The sequence below is a fragment of the Triturus cristatus genome, chromosome 4_2, assembly GCF_964204655.1.
Source record: "Triturus cristatus chromosome 4_2, aTriCri1.1, whole genome shotgun sequence".
NCBI lineage: Eukaryota > Metazoa > Chordata > Amphibia > Caudata > Salamandridae > Triturus > Triturus cristatus.
In genome coordinates, this window is record NC_140586.1 from 962,761,115 (window position 1) to 962,773,961 (window position 12,847).

Genomic DNA, 12,847 nt, shown 5'->3' on the forward strand with positions numbered 1-12,847 from the left:
TGCCTGGCCTATGTTATTGTATTGTTTGCATTCGATTCTTCTAGTGCCTGGCCTGTGTTCTTTTTTTTCTTTTTTTTTTTTGTCCTCATTAACGAAAATACAGTGAGCGATCGAATAGCGGTATCATGGCACCCTCTTCAACCCCACAGGGAAGAGACGAGACCCAACAATACTCTTTCCACCTCGTGGGTATCTAGGGAAACCGACCGCCTTGTGCTTGGGAATTTCCAAAGATGGTATAACAACCAAAGTTGCCCATGGACCATTTTCCTCAAGACTCACTTGTTTCATAATCATTGGACTTTTATGATTTACTAAGCAGTTGCAAGGCTCAAGTTAGTGTTATTAACCCAGTTATCCCAAATCACCCAAAATCTAGTTCTTTTCTTTGCCTTACATTCCATATCCAATTTATAAGTTCTTTTAACCGATGACACCCAATCTAAAACCTTTGGAGAATTAGGAGAGATCCAATTTAAACAGATTTCTCTCCTTGCCAAGAGGATGAGAACAAACATTAATGAGACTTGAAAATTTGACAGTTTGGTATTAATACTGTCTTCAGGTAAGATCTCAAAAATAATTAAAACCAGGCTTACCTGTATCTCTTGGCCCATTACCTCTGAAATGATCCTACCGACTTGGCTCCAAAAGCCCTGAATCTGCGGACACTGCATGAACCTGTGCACGCCATCTGCGCTTCTCAGACTACATTTCAAACAGGCCTTCTCTCCGCCACCCAACTCTTCGGGTTCCAGTAAGCTCTGTGGAGTGTAAACAGATGATTCCTTCTGAATGACGCGGCCTTTACAACCTTCCACAAAGCGCATAAAGATACTTGCCAGAAAGACGAGACGTCGCTGCCAGGCAAGCCTCTTCTCCAGGGCTCCTCCGTAGGTAACAATGGCAGATCCCCTTCAATCAAAATCCAGTACCATTTCGCCACTTCCTTTTTTTGATTGCACGGGACCAAAAACCTGTTCTCCGATTCATCATTTATACCGCCGATTATACCCTGCTTTATGAACCAGGAGGAGAGTTGATAGAACTTAAATCTGGATAAGCTTTGATTTGTTAGGAGCATAAGCTCATTCCATGACAAAAGTTTGTTGTTACACAGCAAATGGCCCCATTTCTGAAAGCCGGAATCCCGTAGAGGCGCTGATAAGCTATCAATTAGGCATTCTGGGGTCCCTGGAGAGTTCCAAATGGGGGCACTAGGGCAGTAATAAGGAATTTTAAGCAATTTCCTCATCTGGAACCAGAGTTCACAGGCCGACCGTAACACCTTCAATTTAATCTTTTTAAAGTATTTCGGGTGACCAAATTTGAAGAGAAGACCGTTCCCCCCTTGCGAAACACTATTGGACATGGCTAAAAGATAAGGCGTTAAGCTCGAAGAATCAAGAAGAAGAGATCTCATGTTCTTAAAAAGAAACGCCCAACTATAAAACCCCAAATCAGGGCTAGCTAAACCCCCCTCTAGTTTTCCACATCTCAGTTTCTTCCATGCAATCCTAGTCCCTTTATCACCCCAGAGAAAACTGTTAACATCAGACTGCAAGTGTTTTAAAGCGGCTGGGCTGAATAGAAGGGGGATTGCATCGAAGATAAATGTCATTTTTGGCAGAACTGACATTTTAACCAAGTTAGATTGGCCAAGGATGGTTAATGGGAGATTGCGCCAAGATTTCAATAAGGCTCCAATCTCCTTCCGTTTAAGCTCTAAATTGGCCTGAGCCAACTCGCTAATATTCTGGGTTATTTGAACACCCAAGTATCTTATTCGCTGGTGTACCAAGGGCGAGCTAAATTGCCAATTCCATGACATAATCTCGTTTTTTTGGGGATTCACTTGATAACCCGATATCTCCCCAAACTGAGCCAGCATTTGCTCTAACCTTGGCAAGATTGCGGGAGAATCCTTTGTAAAAATCAGCAGGTCATCTGCATACAGGGCCAGTTTTTTTGACCACCCCCTGAATTCAAATGGAATAAAACGCTTACTAGACCTAATTAATTGTGCAAGTGGTTCTGTATACAAATCAAAAAGAAGAGGGGAAAGAGGACAACCCTGCCTAGTACCTCGCTCTAAAGGAACAGAATTGGTTAGGTTCCCATTAACTATAATCCTAGCCATTGGAGAGTTGTAGATTTTCCTAAGAGTTCTCGCAATGTTTTCTCCTAAACCAAACGCATGGACCAGCTGGTGTAAACAAGACCAGTTGACCCGGTCAAACGCTTTAGCTGCGTCAAATGCAAAGATCGTCAGTGGCAAGTTATTAGTAGAGGCAATATCGATGGCATCAATTAGCTCATGGGTTAAATCATGCAAATGGCGCCGTCTAATGAACCCCTTTTGATCAGGATGACTTAGATTACTTATTATGTTATTTAATCTTCCTGCTAAAATTTGCGCAAAGATTTTATAGTCGCAGTTAAGCAGGGAAATGGGTCTATAGGACTCCCATTTTTTTTTTATCTTTATTTGGTTTCAATATCAAAGTGATAGCTGCCTCATTCCAAGAACTGGGGATTGGGGAGTTATTTGTAAAAATACTATCGAAAAGTACCTCCATAATCGGGGCAAGAGTCTCGTTTAAGACGATATAAAACTCATTAGGGATTGCATCTAAACCTGCAGCACTCCCTCTCTTTAGATTTTTAATTACAGCCCTGATGTCAGAAAGTACGAACTTCCTGTTAAGCTGTTGAGCCTGCTCTTCAGATAACAACGGTAAAGAGATATTTTCTAAATAATTATTAATTTGGGAGTCCGTGACAACTAGATCTTCAGTATTTAGATCCTTAAAAAAGCTTTCAAACGCTTTTTCCATCGTGACCCTATCAGAAGATAACTCCCCTGATTCAATGTTAACGGCCTCTTTAATAAGATTTCTTGTTAAATTGACTCGGGATTTCCAGGCCAAAAGTTTCCCACTGCCTTCTCCAAACTCATAGTTAGCCAATTTACTAGCATCTCATCTTCTCTTAACAATACTATCTAAATAGTCGGCCAGATCCTGTCTCTTAGCCAACAGTTCAGAACTTTCTCCCCTCTGATCTACACTCATCCTGTCAGTTGATTGTGCGAGCGAGGCTCTATGAATTTCGGCTTCCAGTGACTTCAATTTATCTTTATTTGCCTTGTTGAGAGAGGCTGAGATGCTGATAATTCTACCTCTAATGAAAGCCTTATAGGCGTCCCATATGATCTCTACCGGGGCAGAATTATCATTTGCCTAAAAAAAAATAGGGTGTCAATTTTTAACTGTGTAACCACTGACTCATCGTTGAGAGTGGACCTATCAAACGTCCATCTTTTAACTTCTAATTGGTGAGAACATTTTAGAACCAACTGAACTGAAGAATGGTCGGATAAATGTTCAGGTATGTGAGAGATTGCCCCAACTGATTCTACCAATCTATGATCTAACAAAAAAAAATCAATTCTAGAGTAGTATTTATATTTTTTATTATGGAAGGTAAAATTGGAGGGGCCACTTATAGACTTATTTTTTATTCTCCAAATATCTATTAAATTTAAATCCGCCATCAGTGTTTTAATCAATGAAACCATTTTCGAATTTAGTAAATTCCCCCCTTTAGATTTATCCAAAGATGGATTTAAGAGAACATTAAAGTCTCCACCCATGATAATAGGGTAGGTTGAGTCAAGTAGGTGATTGTAAATTACTCTAAGCGAGGACTCATCACTGATGTTCGGCCCATAATAACCCACCAAGGTAACCCAGTTATTTAGTATTTTTAATTCCGTTATGATACAACGCCCCTTATTGTCTACCTTATAGGATCCTAGAACCACATTTGCAGAGTTTTTCCAAATAATAGCCACCCCCTTAGTGCAAAAAGGCTGTGTGGTGTGAAGTGACCCCTTACCCTTGAGCCTTGATTTGATCGACAAAGATCTCTACCTCCTTGGGGTCTCTAAAATTATGCATTTTGTTTCCCCACATTACTCTAAGTAGAGCAGGGAACCTCAGCTGAACTGTGGCGCCAAGTGATCTTAACGTTGGTATGAATTTCCCCAATTCCCATTGCCTGTCTTGTGTAGTTCTGGAGAGATCTGATCTTATCCGAAAGGCCCAATCCCCTTTTGTAAAGGACTCGGCTTTTAGAGCTTCCGAGAGAACCCGTTCTTTTAAAGCATATGATTTGAAATTCACCAGAATTCGCCTGGGGTTTTTTCTATTTGGGTTCTTGGAGAAAGGATCCCTGTGGATTCTCTGGATGTCAGCTTCCAAATCCTTAACCTCTAGGACTGGGATAAACTCTTTTAAAAGGCTAATAACATAGGTTTTAATATCCCCCCCTTCTGAATCCTCCGTAATATTCATGATTTTAATATTATTGCGCCTGGCATTATTCTCCAAAGTTTCCAACTTTTCCAGCGAATCTTTTTCTCCCCTTTTTAAAGACTGGATTTCAGAAGAGTTCAACTCCACTTGCTTATTTAGAGCATCAATTGAGGCCTCCATTACACATATTCTTTCAGTGATAGCCGACATTTTAACTTCTAATGACTCGCATGAATCTTGAATCTTGTCCTGATTCTCCTCCGAAATGGCAAACTTGCTCCGAATTTCCGAAGATAGGGAGTTTAGCAGTTGCACCAGCTCAGACTGATCAGAGGTAGTTGGTAGAACTGGCAGTACTGAAGGGGTTGGAGCCGTATTGGCATTTTCTGAAGCAGATATAAGATCTTGACTGCTTCCCCTCAATGCCTCAAACCTGTTTTCTGTTGCAATATTAACGAGTGCCACCCCCGCAGGAGCTGCAAAAATTTCTCTTGTACCCATATTGTCTTCGGCCGCTCCAGGTAGCTTAATTGAGGATGCTTCCCCGCTACCCTTAATTGAAATAGGGTTGAACTCCTCTAGTGGCTGCAATGGTGTTAAATACGTCCTTTCCTGTACCTTGAAAAAAGATCTTAAAGATGGTTTAATTTTAAGGTTTGAGAGATCTTTTAGCTGATGCAAGGGCCGCGAAGGGATAGAATGCTGGTCTCTTTTTAGAATCTTGCCAGATATTTTAGTAGGATTTCTAGGCGGCAGGCTAATACTAAGACCCTACTAAGGGATGGCCGAGGGGGGTGACACGGGGAGCCTCCAGGCAGACCGACTGATTGTAGATTTTATTACGAAGGGTATATCTGTTAGGATATTCCTGATTATTCGTCCCTTCCTCTATCACCACTTGGGGAGGCTGACCCTCCTGACCTTTCTGTAAGTTAGATGGGGTAGACAAAGGATGCTGCAATGATGGCCCTTTGTCTGTGGTCGCCCATATGCTAGCAGAGTCAGTAGTAGGTACTTGAGAGGGTATTACAGAAGGTATTACAGAGGGTATTGTAGACAAAACACCTGCTTTAACTTTTTTTCCTCTCTGAGCTGGAGAGTTTAAAGAGACGCTCACATTATTATCCCCCTTATTTAGTTTTTTTGATCGTTTGGCTCGCCCTGGGGTCATATGTCGAGATGAGTGGTGGCACCCCCTTGCACTCTTAACCACTATATCAAGGGGCAAGAAAGTTTGTTTCAAGTCTCTCTGCTCTGAGAGGTGCTGTTTTTTAGAGTCTTCTTGATGTAAAGGAGGGAAAAAACAGGTACTTCTACTACTAACACCTGAATTTGGAATAACACCAGTGAAACTGCACCCACTAGCATGTGAATTCCTCTTACGAAATATCGTACCTGGTATTCCACGCAGAGAGATCCTGGCAACTGCGCGCCTGTCCAAGCGAATTCCAACAGCAGCCTGTAAAAATCTCCCCCCACCACAGGCGACCACAGGGCTTCCACACAGTCCCCACAGCTCTTGCTCCAGGTTTTCTGCCAATGAACTCCAGTGCCCGGGACTTAACCACACCTCCCTCAATGGGGGAACGGCAGGACAGCAGACGAAGAGAGCCGGAAACAACAGGACTCAGCCCGGCCACGGATTGCCACTACACGCCAGGGAGCCGACAGGCGCCCTCCTGAATCGCCTTAAAGCCGACTGCCAAAAGAGGAGCAAAGCTACAGGAGGCCACAGGAGGCGAAAGCAGAAAACGAGAAAGCGCGAGCCGAAAATCGCCCCCGCGAAGCACGAGACTACCAGCAGTAGGAAGCCGTCCGCATGAAGCCGTCCGCAGGGCCGCTCATGCACTCGCTAACCCCCCGTCAGCACACAGCAGCGAGCTGCCAGTACAACGAGAAACGCGATCCTCCAACAAACGGCGGATGGATCGCGCCAGAAGGACACCCGCTCCACCACAGGTAATTGGTTTTTCCAGGAGAATTACTTCGGGAGACCAAGCGGCATTAGAATAGAACAAGGCTCCGAAGATCTGGGCATTTCAGAGGTGCCGGGGGTAGACGAGCTTGCGGTGTGAGCTAGTCAGCCGCCATGTTCCCGTGACTCCATGGGCAATCTGGCCTGTGTTCTTGCACTGTTTGCATCAGATTCTTCTAGTGCCTGGCTTGTGTTATTGCATTGTTTGCATCAGATTCTTCTAGGGCCTGGCCTATGTTATTGCATTGTTGCATCAGAGTCTCCCAGTGCCTGGCCTGTGTTATTGCATTTTTTGCGTCACATTCTCCTAGTGCCTGGCCTGTGTTATTGCATTGTTTGCAACAAATTCTCTAAGTGCCTGGCCTGTGTTATTGCATTGTTTGCAACAAATTCTCTAAGTGCCTGGCCTGTGTTATTGCATGGTTTGCATCAGATTTTCCTAGTACTGGGCCTGTGTTATTGCATGGTTTGCATCAGATTCTCCTAGTGCCTGGCCTGTGTTATTGCATTTTTTGCATCACATTCTCCTAGTGCCTGGTCTGTGTTATTGCATTGTTTGCAACAGATTCTCTCAGTGCCTGGCCTGTGTTATTGCATGGTTTGCATCAGATTCTCCTGGTACCAGGCCTGTGTTATTACATGGTTTGCTTCAGATCCTCCGAGTACCTGGCCTGTGTTATTGTATTGTTTGCATCAGAGTCCCCCTATTGCCTGGCCCCTTTTATTGCATTGTTTGCTTCAGATTCTCCTGCTGCCTGGGCTGTGTTATTGCAGTGTTTGTGTCAGATTCTCCTAGTATCTAGCTTGTGTTATTGCATTGTTTGCATCAGATTCTCCTGGTGTCCGGCCCTAGTTATAGCATTGTTTGCATCAGATCCTTCTAGGGCCTGGCCTGTGTTTATTGCATTGTTTGCGTCAGATTCTTCTAGTGCCTGGCCTATGTTATTGCATTGTTTGTGTCAGATTTTCCCTGTACCTCGCCTGTGTTATTGCATTGTTTGCATCAGATCCTGCTAGTGCCTGGCCTGTGTTATTGCATTGTTTGCACCAGATTCTCCTAGTGCCTGTCCTTTGTTATTCCATTGTTTTCCTCAATCCTAGTGCCTGGCCTGTGTTATTGCATTGTTTGCATCAGATCCTTCTAGTTCCTGGCCTGTGTTATTGCATTGTTTGCATCAGATTCTCCTAGTGCCTGGTCTCTGTTATTGCATTGTTTGCATCAGATTCTCCTAGTGCCTGGTCTGTGTTATTGCATTGTTTGCAACAAATTCTCTAAGTGCCTGGCCTGTGTTAGTGCATGGGTTGCATCAGATTCTCCCAGTGCCTGGACTGTGTTATTACATTGTTTGCATTAGATTCTCCTAGTGCCTGGCCTGTATTATTGCATTTTTTGCATCACAATCTCCTAGTGCCTGGTCTGTGTTATTGCATTGTTTGCAACAGGTTCTGTCAGTGCCTGGCCTGTGTTATTGCATGGTTTGCATCAGATTCTCCTGGTACCAAGCCTGTGTTATTGCATTTTTTGCATCACATCCTCCTAGTGCCTGGTCTGTGTTATTGCATTGTTTGCACCAGATTCTCTCAGTGCCTGGCCTGTGTTATTGCATGGTTTGCTATCAAAAAGAGGGGGGGGACCTGAGAGCCAGTTAATGGTCCAGTGTCCGTGCTCCCAAAATTACATACAACAAAAAATGAAAGGACACTGTTCCAACAATAGGGTGCAAACAGACACCCTTGTGCTTAAAGATAAAAAGAGGGAAAGATTCTAGGTTAAATGGACCCACCAAATGAGGGGAAGAACGTGTCTTGCCTCTTGTTGCCCTCACACACCCCAAGAGGTGTCATGCTCATCATCGGGCAGTTGCTCCTCGTTGGGCCGGCGCTGCAATCCCCAACGGGTCCCCCGAAGGGTCACTTTGGTGGAGATCTTTTGAGACATGCCGGATGGTGCATGTGGGTATATGGGATGTGGGTCCAAAATGAGGGTAGCAAAGTGTGTGCATCGTGATTTAAAACTGACCACGGGTGGCCAGAAAAAGTTGTAGTGTATAGCAACACCCTTGTCAGAAAAAAAACTCATAAATCGAGTATAATCCCTAGTCGCGAGCGAACTACAGATATCGCAGGATCCTACATTCGCTTTCAAAAGAGGCAAGAACATTAAGGATTCGGTGGTTCATGCATACCTGGACACACCTAAACAACCTGACCTCAGGGATCTCCTGGGTTTGGCACCTGTATCTGGACACCACAAATGTGGTCAATGCAAGGCATGTGACTTATGCTATGAAGGAACTACATTCACGCATACTGGTAGAACATTCAAACTTTCCCAGTTTACTAATTGCAATAGCATGAATGTTATATATGCTATCCAATGTCCCTGTGGACTCAGATATGTTGGACAAACTACTCAGAAAGTGAAGGTCAGAATTTTGCAGCACATGAGTAGGATAAGATGCAAGGTACACGGAGCCCCTATGGTTGACCATTATGCATCACACAATCACTCTCCCAACAACATCACATGGTGGGTACTGAAAAAATCATCCCAAGTAGCAGAGGAGGTTCGATTGTGAGGGTACTGAACTACAAGGAGTGTAGATGGATCCATTTACTTAACTCGGTCCAAAATGGGTTGAACGAGATGGAGGAGATCTCGAAACAAATGGGCCTACTGTGACCATCCCCCAGATAGACCCTTTGTAGTATTCTGACCATAAAACACCAATATGTCAAACAATACTTGAGCACGCACTTGTATCATTCTGAATCCTACTCTGGCCGTTTATAACATACTTGAGCCTTTGATTAACACAGAACAATCGTTCGATTTTGTATGAATTTGCATTATCTAAATTTTCTAATTGGTTTAAAATGAATATGATGGTTTGATGTTGTATGAATTATTGTTGTGAACCTGTGCAATGTAGCCAGAATTATTGGTATCTTGGCTACCTGAACAGATCTTAATCTCATGCCGATTGTGTTATCAGGTGTCCGTTTGGCACCTTGCTTACGAGTTATGGAGCGCTCACTGTAACAGGTTCCCGCGCTGGGGATATTCGATTCTTCCCTTTTGCTACATAACTGGTTACTTCACTACCTTAGCAACATAGGATGACTAGTCATCTTCGTTGGCGCTCGCGCCACCCGTTGCGCATTAATTGGTGCTTGAATCTCCACGTAGTTTTCCCATTTGACGTATTTGTTTACTTCGTTACTATGGTAACCCATGATGATTAGTCACGTTCGTTGGCGCCAGCTCAATACGTTGCTTGGCAACCAACTAAGTTTGGCGTACACGCGCACGTTACTCTCGGCTTTTTATGCAGACTCACTTCGGACGTCACTGCCGATTCAATCAGATGAGCCAGGACCCCCAGGCCTGCCGTCCGATCTTCCGAAGGAGGTAATTTAGAATCCCCGAGCGACCCACACACTTTCTTGAGTCTAAATATTCTCAATTGGGTTTCTTGCTTTTAAATGCTAAACCTGATTTTGGCTTTTTTACAGTTAAACTTCGTTTGAAGAGCCAACATCACCCACACTAAGGGATTAGAAACGCTTGGATTTTAGACAGCACTGCGCATCAATATAGGTGAGCGCCAACTCTGTAATAATCGTTCCGGTGAGCGGTCGACTTACAGTAGCCTTTACTCAAACACACTAATCTTTGTTCTCTAGATGCGATTTTTACTGCTGTGGAGCCCTGAATACCACGGGACCATTGTATCAACATAGGTGAGCAAGTTAGTCTCTCCCCTGTAACGTTGATCATCGATCACCTCTTTGTCTGGGTTGAATTAAATTTACCCTGAACCAATTAATTATCTACAGGCCCCTCGCCTACAAAGTGGACCCCATCCGGTGTTCGTCCACACACTGAATAGAATTGATTTTCTCTCTAACTAAGGTGAGTCTTCTGCCACCCTTAGTATCTTTTGTTCCTTCACTTATGTCAACACACCTGACCGAGTCCCTTTTGTCACTAACAGGCCGTCACCTTCTTTCCAAGTCCTGATGAAGACCCGCACTGACCTTTCAAGAGTGCAGTATTAGGGTTGAAACGTCGACTATTTTGTGGACCTTTACATAGGATCTGCGCCAAAAAGGAACTCTTCCATTACGCAGCGTTACTATAGAACCTTCTGGCCACTTTCGAATATTTTCGATTTTAAACAACTGTATATATCACGCACACTGTCACCGAGCACTTTTTCACTGTGTCACTTGTATCATCACACTATTGTTTGACGGCCTGCCATGAAATATCATTGCATACATATATGAATGACGAAATTTATATATAAAGAATTTGCATAATGAACTGTCTTGTGTGTTGCGTACAGTAGAAAACTGTACATTTCTCGAATAACGCTTGACTATGCCTAATATGTAAAGTAATTCTTTCACCCAACGGAACCATTGTTTACCTTATAAACGTACTGCCCAGGTTCTGAGGGATACTGGGTTACCCCATTATTTGTTTAATTCTGCGTCGAAAGCTGGCAGTTGTTACATCAGGGGCTGAGCGTGCGGAGGGTGCTGGAGTCGTAACGGAGGAGGGTCGTGGGAACAGGGTCCCTGGCTCTGGTTGCGGATGGGTACAGTCAGACTTGCTGCACCAGCCATGCTGCTGCCATTAAGTAGGGATCAGGGGGAGGCAGAAAGGACATGCTGGAGGGGGGAGGGGCTGCTGCAGCGACAGGAAGCATGAAAAAGAAAAGCGAGAGAGAGATAGCAAATAATGAAAAAAGGGGGCAAAGGGAACTAAAAGAGGAAAAAAAGAAAGAGCACAGGGAGAGTAAAAGAGAAAAAAGAGGGCAGAGAGAAAATAAAGCGAGGCAAAACAGCAGAAGAGCAGAGTGTTTCTTCACTGGACCACCAGGGATGAGGCGCAGGCAGGAGACTGTGGCTTGAAGAGGGCCTCAAACCTACGTCCAGATGGTGAGCCCACAGCTCACAGGGCAGCACCTACAGGTGGAGCTGTGCGGGGCAGGGGGAGTTGACCAGGTCAGTGGTCTAGACTATCAAAGTAGGGTTTACAAAGATTCTATAACTTCTCCTTCAGATCCTCTTCATTAAAGGCAACAGTGGAATTTAAAGCTGATGTTTGACCAACGTGGACCCTTCCATCCCCTCTCTGATTGGTGGTTGCTTATGCTGGGTGGGGAGATGGGCGCCAGGACTTGCTAGCAAGCTTCCAAACGCTAAGTCATGGGGAAAGCATGGATTTCTGGTGTGTAGATGAGGCGTTAGAGGTCTTGAGTCCATAGCCACTGCCGAAGGATGAGGCGTAGGAGGTGAGACACGAGGGGTGAAATGTGGGCACAGAGGCCTATGAGGGGAGATACGAGGGGTGAAGTGTGGGCACAGAGGCCTATGAGGGGAGACACACTAGGAGTGAAGTGTGGGCACAGAGGCCTATGAGGGGAGATACAAGGGATGAAATGTGGGCACAGAGGCCTATGAGGTGAGACACGAGGGATGAAGTGTGGGCACAGAGGCCTAAGAGGGGAGACACGAGGGGTGTGGGCATGGAGGCCTATAAGGGGAGACACAAGGGGTGAAGTGTGGGCACAGAGGCTAATGAGGGGAGAAATGAGGTGTGAATTGTGGGCACAGAGGCCTATGAGGGGTGTTAGAACTGGCACCGTTGGCATGGGTCTCCCTTCCGTTTTTTGCTTTTATCTCCTCTGTTTTTGTTGGTGTTAGATGCTTTGGGCTCTGTGCCACTGCCATTTAGTGCCACAGGGAAAGTGTTCCCTGTCTGTATGAATTGGTATTCTCCTAATTGACTCATTTGATTTACCTGTTAGCCCCTAGCATAGTGCACCGTGTGTGCCCAGGGCTGGTAGACCAAATGCTGCTGGTGAGCCTGCAGCGCTGATTGCGCCAACCACAGAAGCAGCTTGTAAAGTGTGTCTCAGACCTGCCATTGCAGGGTCTGTGTGCAGTCCAGAACTGCCAAGGCTGACTGTGGAGGGCACCCATTTCCCAGTCCCTAAACCTTCCCTTGGCATAACGTAAGTCACCCCTATGGTAGGGTGCATTGTATGTGAAAGGTAGGACATGCCTTGGTATTTGTAGCATGTCCTGATAGTGAATTACACCCCATTTCGTTTTTCACTATTGCAAGGTTATCTGTTCCCATAGGCCAGAATGGGCAGTCTGATTATTACCTCCTATAATCCTAACTGACGCAAGGAACATGATAGGAAAGTCGAATTTAGTATGCCTGAGCTCAGAATATTAAAATAAATTTTTTAGTGAAGTTTATTTTCATATTCTTTGTTTGAAAATACCCCTTTTAGAAAGTAGGTATTTTCTTACCCAAATCATAACCACAAGTAAGCACCACAATGCGTGGGGAAGGGTAAAAGAGGCACAGGGTTCTAGGAGCTAGCAGCCTCCAACAATGAATGTTAACCACAACAAGAGCTACTCCTAGTATAGTGACCACTATGAGATTATGATTGATTTGTGAGTGTAGGCATCTCACAAAATGTGATGGACTGGTCTCACACACCACCTGGTGTCATGTTTCATC